Consider the following 11,558-nt stretch of genomic DNA (forward strand, 5'->3'; position numbering starts at 1 on the left):
TTATTTAGCCAGGTTCCGGTGGTGACATTTTGCAGCAAAGCCACAACTGGTTCATTGATGCCCTTCATAGAATGGGAATGGCCAATGAGATCGCCTGAATTGTGATTGAAGAACAGGCCAGATTCAATCTGCGCACCTACTTGAAATATTTTGTTCATTCCATTGTACTTTCCTGAATTACTTTCCCTGCCGCCTCAGTCATTATTTCTTTCTTTACCGCTTTCTGCTAGTGTTACAGGTTAGATCAGCAGTGGCCGCTCAAGGAAGCCTGCGAAGTCCATCAGGGGAAAAAGGTTGAGAAAAGAAATAGTTAGGGAGAGATAGAAAGATTCATGCAAAGAAAATGAAGGGTTTATGGGACATGTCTGTGCGGAGATTAAGGTGGAGCTTGGGAGAGATTCCACCCGTCTCCTGAAATCCACGAACTATTCCAAGACTTGGGCACAAAAATCTAGGCTGACAGTTCAGTGCAATACTGAGGGAGCGCTGCACTATCGGAGATGCCGTCTTTTGGATGAAACTATAAACCGAGGCTCTGTCTGGCCTCTCAGTGGGACAGTAAACACTATTTCGACGAAGAGCAGGGTAGGCATCCCCGGTGTCCTGACTAATATTTGTCCCTCAGTCAACGTCACTAATACAGGATATCTGTTCATAACTGTTTGTGGGAGCTTGCTGTGCGCAATTTCGCTGCCGCGTTTCCTACATCACATAGAAACATAGAAACATAGAAATATAGAAGATAGGAGCAGGAGTAGGCCATTCGGCCCTGCGAGCCTGCTCCACCATTCAATGAGATCATGGCTGATCATCCAAATTCAGTACCCTGTCCCTGCCTTCTCCCCATATCCCTTGATCCCTTTAGCTTTAAGAAATATATCCAACCCTTTCTTGAATATATTTAATGAACTGGCCTCCACCGCCCTCTGTGGCAGAGAATTCCACAGGTTCACCACTCTCTGGGTGAAGAAATTCCTCCTCATTTCAGTCCTAAATGTCTTACCCCTTATCCTTAGACTATGACCCCTGGTTCTGGGCTCCCCGGCCATCATAAACATCCTTCCTGCATCTAGTCTGTCCAGGCCTGACAGAATTTTAGAGGTTTTGATGAGATCCCCTTATTCCAACTCTTTGCTTTCTGTCCGCCAACCAGTTCTCTATCCAAGTCAATACCTTGCCCCCAATCCCATGTGCCTTAATTTTGCACGCTAATCTCTCATGTGGGACCTTATCGAAAGCCTTCTGAAAGTCCAAATACACCACATCCACTGGTTCTCCCTTATCTATTTTACCAGTTACATCCTCAAAAAATTCCAGTAGATTAGTCAAGCACGATTTACCTTTTGTAAATCCATGTTGACTGTGTCCGATCCTGTCACTGCTTACCAAGTGCTCTACTATTACATCTTTTATAATAGATTCTAGCATTTTCCCCAGTACCGATGCCAGGCTTACCGGTCTATAATTCCCCGCTTTTTCTCTACTACCTTTTTTGAATAGTGGGGTAACATTATCAATCTTGTTGTACGAGGCCCCTTGGGTCTGAGCGATCATAATCAGATCGCTCAGACCCAAGTGGCCTCGTACAACAAGATTGCTAATTAATCCTTTCTCGTTGCATAATACCCAGTCTAAGATGGCCTGAGCTCTGGTTGGTTCCTCGACATATTGGTCCAGGAAACCATCCCGTACACACTCCAGGAATTCCTCCTCCACAGTGTTGTTACTAATTTGATTTGCCCAATCTATATGCAGATTAAAGTCACCCATGATGACTCCTGTGCCCTTATTGCACGCTTCATTAATTTCCCTTTTAATGCCATCCCCAACCACTACCTTACTGTTGGGAGGTGTTTTTCCCCTTCGTATTTCTCAATTCTACCCATACAGATTCCACATCATCAGAGTTAATATACTTCATTACAATTGTATTAATCCCTTCTTTAACCAGTAATGCTACCCCACCTCCCTTTCCTTTTTGCCTATCTTTCCTGAATATCGAATACCCCTGGATGTTGAGTTCCCAGCCTTGGCCATCCTTGAGCCACGTTTCCGTAATCCCAACTAAATCATATTCGTTTACCTCTACTTGCGCAGCCAATTCATCCACCTTATTACAAATGCTCCTCGCATTAAGACAAAAAACCTTCAGGTTTGTTTTTTTAATGCTCTTAGACCTATTAGAATTATTATTTACTGTGGCCACGTTTGAATTAAACTGTTGATTTCTCTGACTGCCACTTTTGTGTTTCTCCTTCCTATCTTTTGCTTTTATCCCTGCTTCCCTTTCCTCTGTCTCCCTGCTCAGTTTCCCAACCCCCTGCCATTTTAGTTTAAACCCCCCCGAACAGTGCTAGCAAACCTCCCCGCAAGGATATTTGTCCCGCTCTGGTTCAGGTGCAACCCGTCTGACTTGTACAAGTCCCACCTTCCCCAGAAGCAGGCCAAGTGATCCAGGAAACTAAAGCCCTCCCTCCTGCACCAACTCTTTAGCCACACATTCATCTGCTCTATCCTCCTATCCCTATACTCACTAGCACGTGGCACTGGGAGTAATCCAGAGATTACAACTTTTGAGGTCCTGCTCTTTAATCTGCTACCTAGCTCCGTAAATTCTTGCTGCAGGACCTCATCCCTCTTCCTACCCATGTCATTGGTCCCAATGTGAACCACGACCTCTGACTGTTCACCCTCCCCCTTCAGAATGCCCTGCAGCCGTTCAGTGACATCCTTGACCCTGGCACCAGGGAGGCAACAAACCATCCTGGAGTCACGTCTACGGCCACAGAAACGCCTATCTGTTCCCCTTACGATAGAATCCCCTACCACTATTGCTCTCCCACTCTTTTTCCTCCTTTCCTGAGCAGCAGAAGCACCCCTGGTGCCGGGAAGTTGGCTGCTGCTACCTTCCTCTGGTAAGTCATCCCCCTCAGCAGTATCTTAATCGGTATACCTGCTTGAGAGGGGGATGGCCACAGGGGTCCCCTGCACTACCTGCCTGCCTCTACTGCTCTGCCTGATGGTCACCCATTTGCCTTCTGCCTGTCCAGCCCTTACCTGCGGTGTGACCACCTCATCAAACGTGTTATCCATGACCCTCTCAGCATCCTGAATGCTCCAAAGCCCATCCATCCACAGCTCCAGGGCCGCAATGCGGTCTGCTAGTAGCTGCAGCTGGATGCATTTCTGGCACACGTGGTCATCAGGGACACCAGCAGTGCCCCTGAATTCCCACATAGAGCAAGAGGAGCATAACACGGGGCTGGGCTCTCCTGGCATGACTTACCCTTTAATTAATTTAAATTAATTCACTATCACCAATTAAAGATAAACTCTAAGGTGCTTGTATGGTTTACCAACAGTCCCCGCTACACCAGAAAGACCTTAGCAACTATAAACCACAGAGTTAAAATTTAAAAAAGAGAAATACTCACCAACCAATCACTTACCTGCTGCCTGGTGACGTCTGATTACTTTTTACCTCTCTCCCCGCTGCTGAGTTGGTAAGACTCGCTGCTCGCGCCCGTTTTTATACCGGGCTCCGCCTCACCTCGCTCCCTGGTCCGAAATGGTCTGGCCTCGGCGCTCGCGCCGGTTTTTATACCGGGCTCCGCCTTACCTCGCTTCCTGGTCCGAACTGGTCGGGCCTCACTGCTCGCGCCGGTTTTTATACCGGGCTCCGCCTCACCCCGCTCCCTGGTTCGAACTGGTCGGGCCTCACTGCTTGCGCTGGTTTTTATACCGGGCTCCACCTCACCTCGCTGCCTGGTCTGAACTGGTCGGGCCTCGCTGCTCATGCTGGTTTTTATACCGGGCTCTGCCTCACCTCGCTCCCTGGTCCGAACTGGCCGGGCCTCGCTGCTCGCGCTGGTTTTTACACCAGGCTCCGCCTCACCTCGCTCCCTGGTCTGAACTGGTCGGGCCTTGCTGCTCGCGCTGGTTTTTATACCAGGCTCCGCCTCACCTCGCTCCCACAACAGTGACTACACCTGAAAAAGTGCTTCATTGGCCGTAAAGCTTTTTGGGACATTCTAGATGAATGCAGGACTTTTTTCTTTTGATCTTCTATACCCGGAACCAATAAAGTTAGAATTGAAACAGTATTTGTAGAAAGGGTTGTGAGACTGTGGAATGCAATGGCCCAGATTAGCAGATTTAAAACAAGGTTTAAAAACTGGCAGCGTGTGGGAGGAAGGGGAGAGAGAGTCAAGCGAGACACAGATAATATCACCGTGGAAACCACTGGCCCCGAATCTGCTTTAAATCCCCCACTGTATTTTAACCACAATTATTGTCATATTGATATATTGAAGGATTTCAGCAATACAGGAGATTTAACGCTGCCTCTGGGTGGATATATTTAAACTTTCAGCAGCCAGTGAGCAGGGAGCAGATGCTGAGGCTGATTCTTCCGACGGCACCTTCCCGTGCAAGCGCTGGAGATGTAGCACCTGCCCTTTGACCTCCTCCCTTCCCCCCATCCAGGGCCCCAAACACTCGCTCCAGGTGAAACAGCGAAGTCCTTGAACTTCTTTCAATGTAGTAAACTGTATTCGCTGCTCACACCGCGGGTCTCCTCTATATTCGGGGGACCAAACGTAGATTGGGTGATCACTTTGTGGAACAACTTCATCCAGACCACAAGCGTGACTCTGAGCTTCTGTCCTCGGCATCCTACACTGTTCTAATAAAGCTCAACGGAAGCTCGAGGGTCAGCATCTCATCTTTTCATCCGGACTCAGTTTCAGTTCATCAGTTTCAGTTCATCAATTTCAGTTCATCAGTTTCAGTTCATCAATTTCATTTCATCAGTTTCAGTTCATCAATTTCAGTTCATCAATTTCAGTTCATCAATTTCAGTTCATCAATTTCAGTTCATGTCCATTGTTCCCATTATGTGGACAGCAGCTGTTGGTAATGACTCTGCTGCTGCCAGTTACACCTCCTCTGGATCCATCTTGTGTTTCTTTGCTTCTCCCAATACCACCCCTACAGCCTTGCACCATCACCCCTTTTGTCATTTAATCTTTCCTGCCTTCCACCCTATCACAGGCCTTCCACCCTATCACAGACCTTCCCCTTGTACTTTCCTCCGCTCCCCCTTTCCCTGCCATTTTATTTGCTTAAAACCAGTGACATTTCTAACTTGTTCAAGTTCTGATGAAAGCTCATCAATCTGCGATGCTAACTTTGTGTCTCTCTCCACAGATGCTGCCCGCCCTGCTGAGTGTTTCCAACATTTTCTATTTTATTGCAATATTCCTGCTGTTTATATTCATTATCCTGCAGCGTACTCCTACTGTTCTCAACATCTTCTATTACTGTTAAATATCAGAGGCGTAGCATTACTGTAATGATCAATGTGATTCATTTCGACTTGTGGTTACACGACAAATTGAATATCACAAAATCAGCGCAATAATGATTGCGGAGGTAAAACACACGGTGCAGGGTCAGTGATTGGAGAATTGCGGTCATGCAGATCTAAATGTATCGATTGGATTCTTGCCCCAATGACTATTGGTACAAATGGGACATGTGACCCCCATCTCTGGTCGGCCTGTCCTGCTGGTGGGATTGGACATACCCAGGGATGGTGATGGGGGAGTCTGGGACGTTGGCTGAAAGTTGTGATTCTTTGAGTAGGACTCTTTGAGTATTAATATGTCAGGTTGTTGCTTGACTACTCTGTGGGGCAGCTCTCCCACTTTGAGCACAAGTAAGTGAGCAGCACTTTGCCGCATCGAATGGGTGAGGTTTTAGACCACACCTAGAGCACTGTTAGCAGTTCTGAGACACCACACCTTAGTAACCATATGTAGAATAGGGTGTACCTGTAGGTTTTAGTAAACATTATTAAGAAATATAACATATGAAATTGTATGTTAAAAGCCTGTATAAAATGGCGAATGTCTTAGAGAAAAGCAGGATGGATAATTATGCCAACCTGACTGAAACTGCTGTGTTTTCAATTACTGAAGTAACGGAATGTAGTGCTAAGTTTATGGAGACTGGTGGGGACGAGGAATTTAGTAATATTATGCTTAAAGATACAAGAACTAGAGAAAGAGATAGGAGTTGGGGACATCCTTCATTGATACAGCTATAGGATGGACAGATTGTTTAGAAAACATTTTTTTAAATGTTCTGTGAAAAGTGAACATCAAAGATAAGGGTACTTTGTTGTGCACAGAAAGTGACCTAGTGAGATTAACAAGGTCATAATATGGCTAACGAGGGAAGCATTACTTTTAGTAGATGTCAGAGGGTTAATTTCTACCCCGTGGGCAAAACGAGCGGAAAAAGGGTATAAAGATACGGGTTTTGAACACTGAAAGTAGCGCGCACCACGTAACCAGAAATTGATAGGAGCTTCAGTCAACAGAACACAGCAAGAACCCAAAGACGCGAGCTTCAGTCAACAGAACACAGCAAGAACCCAACGAAGCGATCTTCAGTCAACAGAACACAGCAAGAACCCAAAGAAGCGAGCTTCAGTCAACATAACACAGCAAGGCATATCAGGATACCACACCGCAGTCACTCGGAAGGAACACCAGGGTTAAACGAACAGACTGTGACTATCTTCTTGTTCAGTATTGCTTCTTTCTACTGGAAGTTTAATGCTTAATAATCCTGTTTTATTATACACAATATACCTGTACCCAGAGTGGTTTGTGTAGTCATGGACAAATTATTATAAGAGCTTTTGAAAGCTACACATATATTGGCCTTGAAGCGAGTGCAGTGTAGGTTTACCAGCATGAAAACCGGACTCCAAGGGTTAAATTAGGAGGAGAGGTTACACGAATTACGGTTGTATTCTCGATAATTTAAAGGTTAAGGCGAGATTTGATTGAAGTTTTCAAGATAATAAGGGGAACAGTTAGTATAGATAGAGATAAACTATGTCCACTGCTTGGGGAGTCCAGGACTAGAGGGTATAGTCTAAAAATTAGAGCCAGGTCTTTCAGAAGTGAAATTTGGAAACACTTCTACACGCAATGGGTGGTAGAAGTTTGGAACTCTCTTTCACAAACGACAATTGATGCTGGATCAAATGTTAATTTTACATCTGAGATTGATAGATTTTTGTTCATCAATGGTATTAAGGGATATGGGCCAAAAGCGGGTACATGGAGTTAGGTCGCAGATCAGCCATGCTCCCAATGAATGGTGGAACAGGCTGGAGGGGCTAAATGGCCCACTCCTGTTCCTATGTTCATATGTTGTATAAAGTTCTGCTTAGACCACATCTGGAGTGCTGCGTCCAGTTCCGGGTACCACATCTCAGGAATGATATATTGGCCTTGGAGCGGGTGCAACGCAGATTGACCAGAATGATACCGGGGCTGAAAGGCTTAGATTATCAAGAGCAGCGGCACAGACTAGGCTTGTATACTTTTGGATATAGAAGATAAAGATGTGATATAATTAAGATAGTTAAGCTACTGTCAGTTCCGCTCTGTAACACACTGACCTGTTAACTGTTTCCAGATATTGTCGCTCATTTTCACCATTGGATGTGCTGCAGTCTGCTGACAACAGGCAGTTAAACTGAGCAAGATTTCAGGCCTGGCGGTGAATGCTGCTCCTGACGGATTTCTCTGTCTCCAGGCGCTGGCCGGGATTGGAAAGGTCTTGTGTCACACTAAGTAAAGCTAGAAGTCAGCAATATAAGATAGTGACCAATAATTCCAATAGGGAGTTCATGAGATAGTTATTTACTCAAAGTACGCGCTACCATAAGTAATAATTGAGGTAAATAGCATTGATGCATTTCAGGCGGAGTTAGATAAGTACATGAGGGAGACAGCAATAGAAGGATATGCTGAAAGTTAGATGATGAGGGCTGGGAGTAGGCTCGTGTGCAGCATAAACGCCGGCAGAGACCAGTTGTGCCGAATGGCCTTTTCCTGTGCTGTACATTCGCTGCAAAGTGTCTGAAAGGTTCAGAGACCCGCACCTCCTTTAGGCTCCAGAATTTATGCAATTATTATCGAGAAGCCTCTTAATAGCCTCGCGTCCTTGCATCTCACCACCTCTGATGGAAGGTCAAGCTCCCCACAGAATCAATTCTGCCCGAGCCGTCATCGCGGGGTTCTTTAATTTTGCGGTTTTGAAACAGGACAGAGACACAAATCTGTTTCCTTCATTGACCCTGTGATTCGCTATTCTGCGGGTATGAGAGAGAGAGAGAGAGGGAGCGATATGGACAAAGAGAGAGTCAGAGAGAGGGAAGAAGGAAAAGGGAGAGAGAGAGAGAGAGAGAGAGCGAGATGGACAGAGCGGGAGAAAGATATAGGCATCCTTGTCAACCTATTTAATTGCTAGCCCCTGCAGTTTGTAAAGATGATCAACGGAAGGACTTGTATTTTATCGCTTTGCCCGACTTCAGAACGTCCCAAAGCGCTTTACCGCCAATTGTGTTAGAACTTGGTGTTCCCGCCCTGGACTTGGGAAACTGCAGCAAATTCGCAACAGCTTCTTCCTCTCTTTTCCTCTCTCTCTCTCTCTCTCTCTCTATTTCTCTCTCCCTCCCTCTCGCTGTCTGTCTGTTTGTTTCTCTCTCTTTCTCTGTCTGAATCTCTATCAGACGGTTTCCCTCCTTCTTTATAACTGAACAGCGACATGCATTCGCAGCCTGTCCCGGGGTGAGTTACTATGGGGAATCACTGGGACCACAGGCTCGCTGTAAGGTCTCCTCCTTAGATGGGAAGCCCGGAGAGAGAGGCTGACGTGCGCAATGTTGAAGCGGTGAATAATGGCACCTTCATTCGTAGTTATTTCTAACATTTTATAATGCTCTATTTGAGATGCTGTGCACTCCAATGACTCGCTATCTCTGTGCCTGTATCTTCGTTTCTCCCTCTGTGTAACTCTCTGTCTGTTCCTCCTTCTCTGTCTCTCTGTGTCCCTATTTCTGCCTCGTATTCTGTTTCTCTCCCTGTTGTCTCACTCTCTCTCTCTCTCGCTATCTTTCTATCTGACACAGATTCATTCCCTGTCTGTGGGCCTGTCTCTCCATCTCTTTTCTCTATCTATCCATCTCTGCGTGTGTGTGCAGCTGTATTTGGATTTGTGTGTGTGGATCTCTGTACATATTAAAAGGACTAGACCATTCAGCCCCTCTACCATGTTCCACAATTCAAATCGGTCATGGCTGATCTGCATCTTAACTCCATTTTTGCCGTTAACTTTAATAACCTTGCCTAACAACAATCTATCGATCTTAGTTTTGAAATTTCTCTGCTATCGCTTCTCACTCTGTCTATTTGAATTGCTCCGCAGGTCAGGAAGTTTTTGCAGGGAGAGGCTTTAGATGCTCAGACTGGAAGGAAGTTTAGAGTGGTGTTCCCCAGGGGTCGATAGTAGGACCGCTACTCTTTTTGATGAAGATTAATGAACTTGGGTATAGAGGGCATAATTTCAAATTTTGCAAATAATACGAAACACGGTAATGTGGTAAACAGTGAAGACGATAGTAACAGACTACAGGAGGACATATACAGACTGGTTAAATGGGCAGACACGAGACAGATGAAATTTAACGCAGAGAAGTGTGAAGTGATATATTTTGGTAGGAAGAATGAGGAGAGGCAAAATTAATTAAATGGTACAATTTTAACATGAACAATTATTTACTTTAATCAGCTCCCTCTGGAGATCACTGGCCCCGAAACTGGTCAGAAAGCTCCCCCCTGCATTTTCTTAACCGCCTCTAAATGGTACAATTTTAAAGTGGATGCTAGAACAGGGAGACATGGGGTGTGCGTACACAGATCTGTGAAGCGGTCAGGACACGTTGAGAAGGCTGTTAAAAAAGCACGTGGGATCCTTGGTCAGGCCTCAGCTGGAGTATTTTCTTCAATTCTGGTCACCACGCTTCAGGAAGAAAGTCAAGGCCTTGGAGAGAGTGCAGAATAGATTTACTGGAATGGTACCAGGGGTGAGGGACTTCATTTATGTGAAGAGACTGGAGAAGCTGGGATTTTTCTCTTTAGCGTAGAGAATGCAAGAAGAGATTTGATAGTAATGTTCAAAATTATGAACGATTTTGATAGAGTTCATCGGGAGAAAAGTTTAAAAAGTCATAAAACCTCGCTAGGCACGGATGGGGGTCGAACCCATGATCTTCGGTTTACGAGACCAACGCCTTACCACTTGGCCACCGCGCCATCAGTGGTGCCCTGACTAGCAAATTCTGAATTGCTTCAATTAGGTTAAAATAGCACAGGCACAAATGGACGAAAATAAAGCAGGATAGTGGAGCAGGCAACTGATCCGCCTCATTTGCATGAATACTTCCATAAAACCTTTCACAGAAACATTGAATCATACATCGCAGAAGGAGGCCATTTGGCCCATCGTGCTCTTGAAATCGCTATCCAATTAGTCCCAGCTCTTTCCCCATACCCTGCAAACATTTCTTCTTCAAGTATTTATCCAATTCCTTTTTAAAAGTAACTATTGAATCTGCTTCCACCACCCTTTCAGGCAGAGCATTACAGATCATAACAACTCGCAACGTAAAACAAAATCTCTTCGTCTCCCCTCTGGTTCTTTTGCCAATGAGGAAAAATTGGATAGGCGGAGTTGATTTTTTGGAACAGTAGAGGCTGATGGGAGACTTAATTGAGGGGTATAAATTAATGAGGGGCCGAGATAGAGTGGATAGGAAGGGCCTATTTCCATTAGCAGAGGGGTCAATAACCAGGGGCACAGATTTACAGTAATTGGTAGAAGGATGATCTACGGCACCGTGATTGTATAGTGGTCAGTACTCTGTGTTCTGTTTGCAGCAACTTCGGTTGGAATCCGAGTCACGGCACAACTTGCTTTACATCTTCTGTCCCTTGCGGCACCTGCTAATAAAACTCAGAGAATCATCATTATTTATTAAAGGAAGAAATCTGTCTTGTTGGTGGTGAAAACCTATTTATTCCTTCTAAACCCCGCTCTCTCACATTCCTCTGCCTTATTCTCCATAATTCACACTCGACTCTTCCAGCTTTTTCTCCCTTCCACAACCATTAGCCCTTCTTCACTTTCCTCCTTTCATTTCATTGTCATTTTCCTGCGGTATTCCCTTAATCTGACATTCACTTTTGCCTACTTAGTGTCAGCTGTGGCTCAGTGGGAAGCACACTGGCCTCTGAGGCAGGAGGCCGTGGGTTCAGATTCCTCGTGCAGGGAATAGAATATATAAATCCAGGCTGCTCCTCCAGTGTAGTACTGAGCGAGTGCTGCACTGTCAGAGGTGTCATCTTTTGGATGTGATGTTAAATCGAGGCCCCGCCTGCTCTCTCAGGTGGATGTAAAAGATCCCATGGCACTATTTCGAAGTAAGAGCAGGGGAGTTATTCCCGGTGTCCTGTCCAATATTTATCCCTCAATCAACATAACAAAAACAGATTATCTGGTCATTATCACAATGCTGTTTGTGGGAGCTTGCTGTGCGCAATATGGCTGCGGCGTTTCCCACATTGCAACAGTGACTACACTCTAAAAGTACTTCATTGGCTGTAAAGTGCTTTGAGACGTCCGGTGATCATGAA

The 11,558-nt window shown here is 45.4% G+C and overlaps 1 non-coding gene across 1 annotated transcript; it reads right to left on the reverse strand.

Annotated features, from left to right (window-relative positions):
* Positions 1–10,106: 10,106 nt before the first annotated feature.
* On the reverse strand, positions 10,107–10,178 carry trnat-cgu (transfer RNA threonine (anticodon CGU)). The gene has a single exon. It is a non-coding gene; the product is annotated as a tRNA-Thr (tRNA).
* Positions 10,179–11,558: the final 1,380 nt, after the last annotated feature.

Source organism: Somniosus microcephalus, unplaced genomic scaffold (genome assembly GCF_052327205.1).
Source record: "Somniosus microcephalus isolate GS21.2 unplaced genomic scaffold, FLI_Smic_1.0 unresolved_chr1, whole genome shotgun sequence".
Classification (NCBI taxonomy): Eukaryota; Metazoa; Chordata; class Chondrichthyes; order Squaliformes; family Somniosidae; genus Somniosus; species Somniosus microcephalus.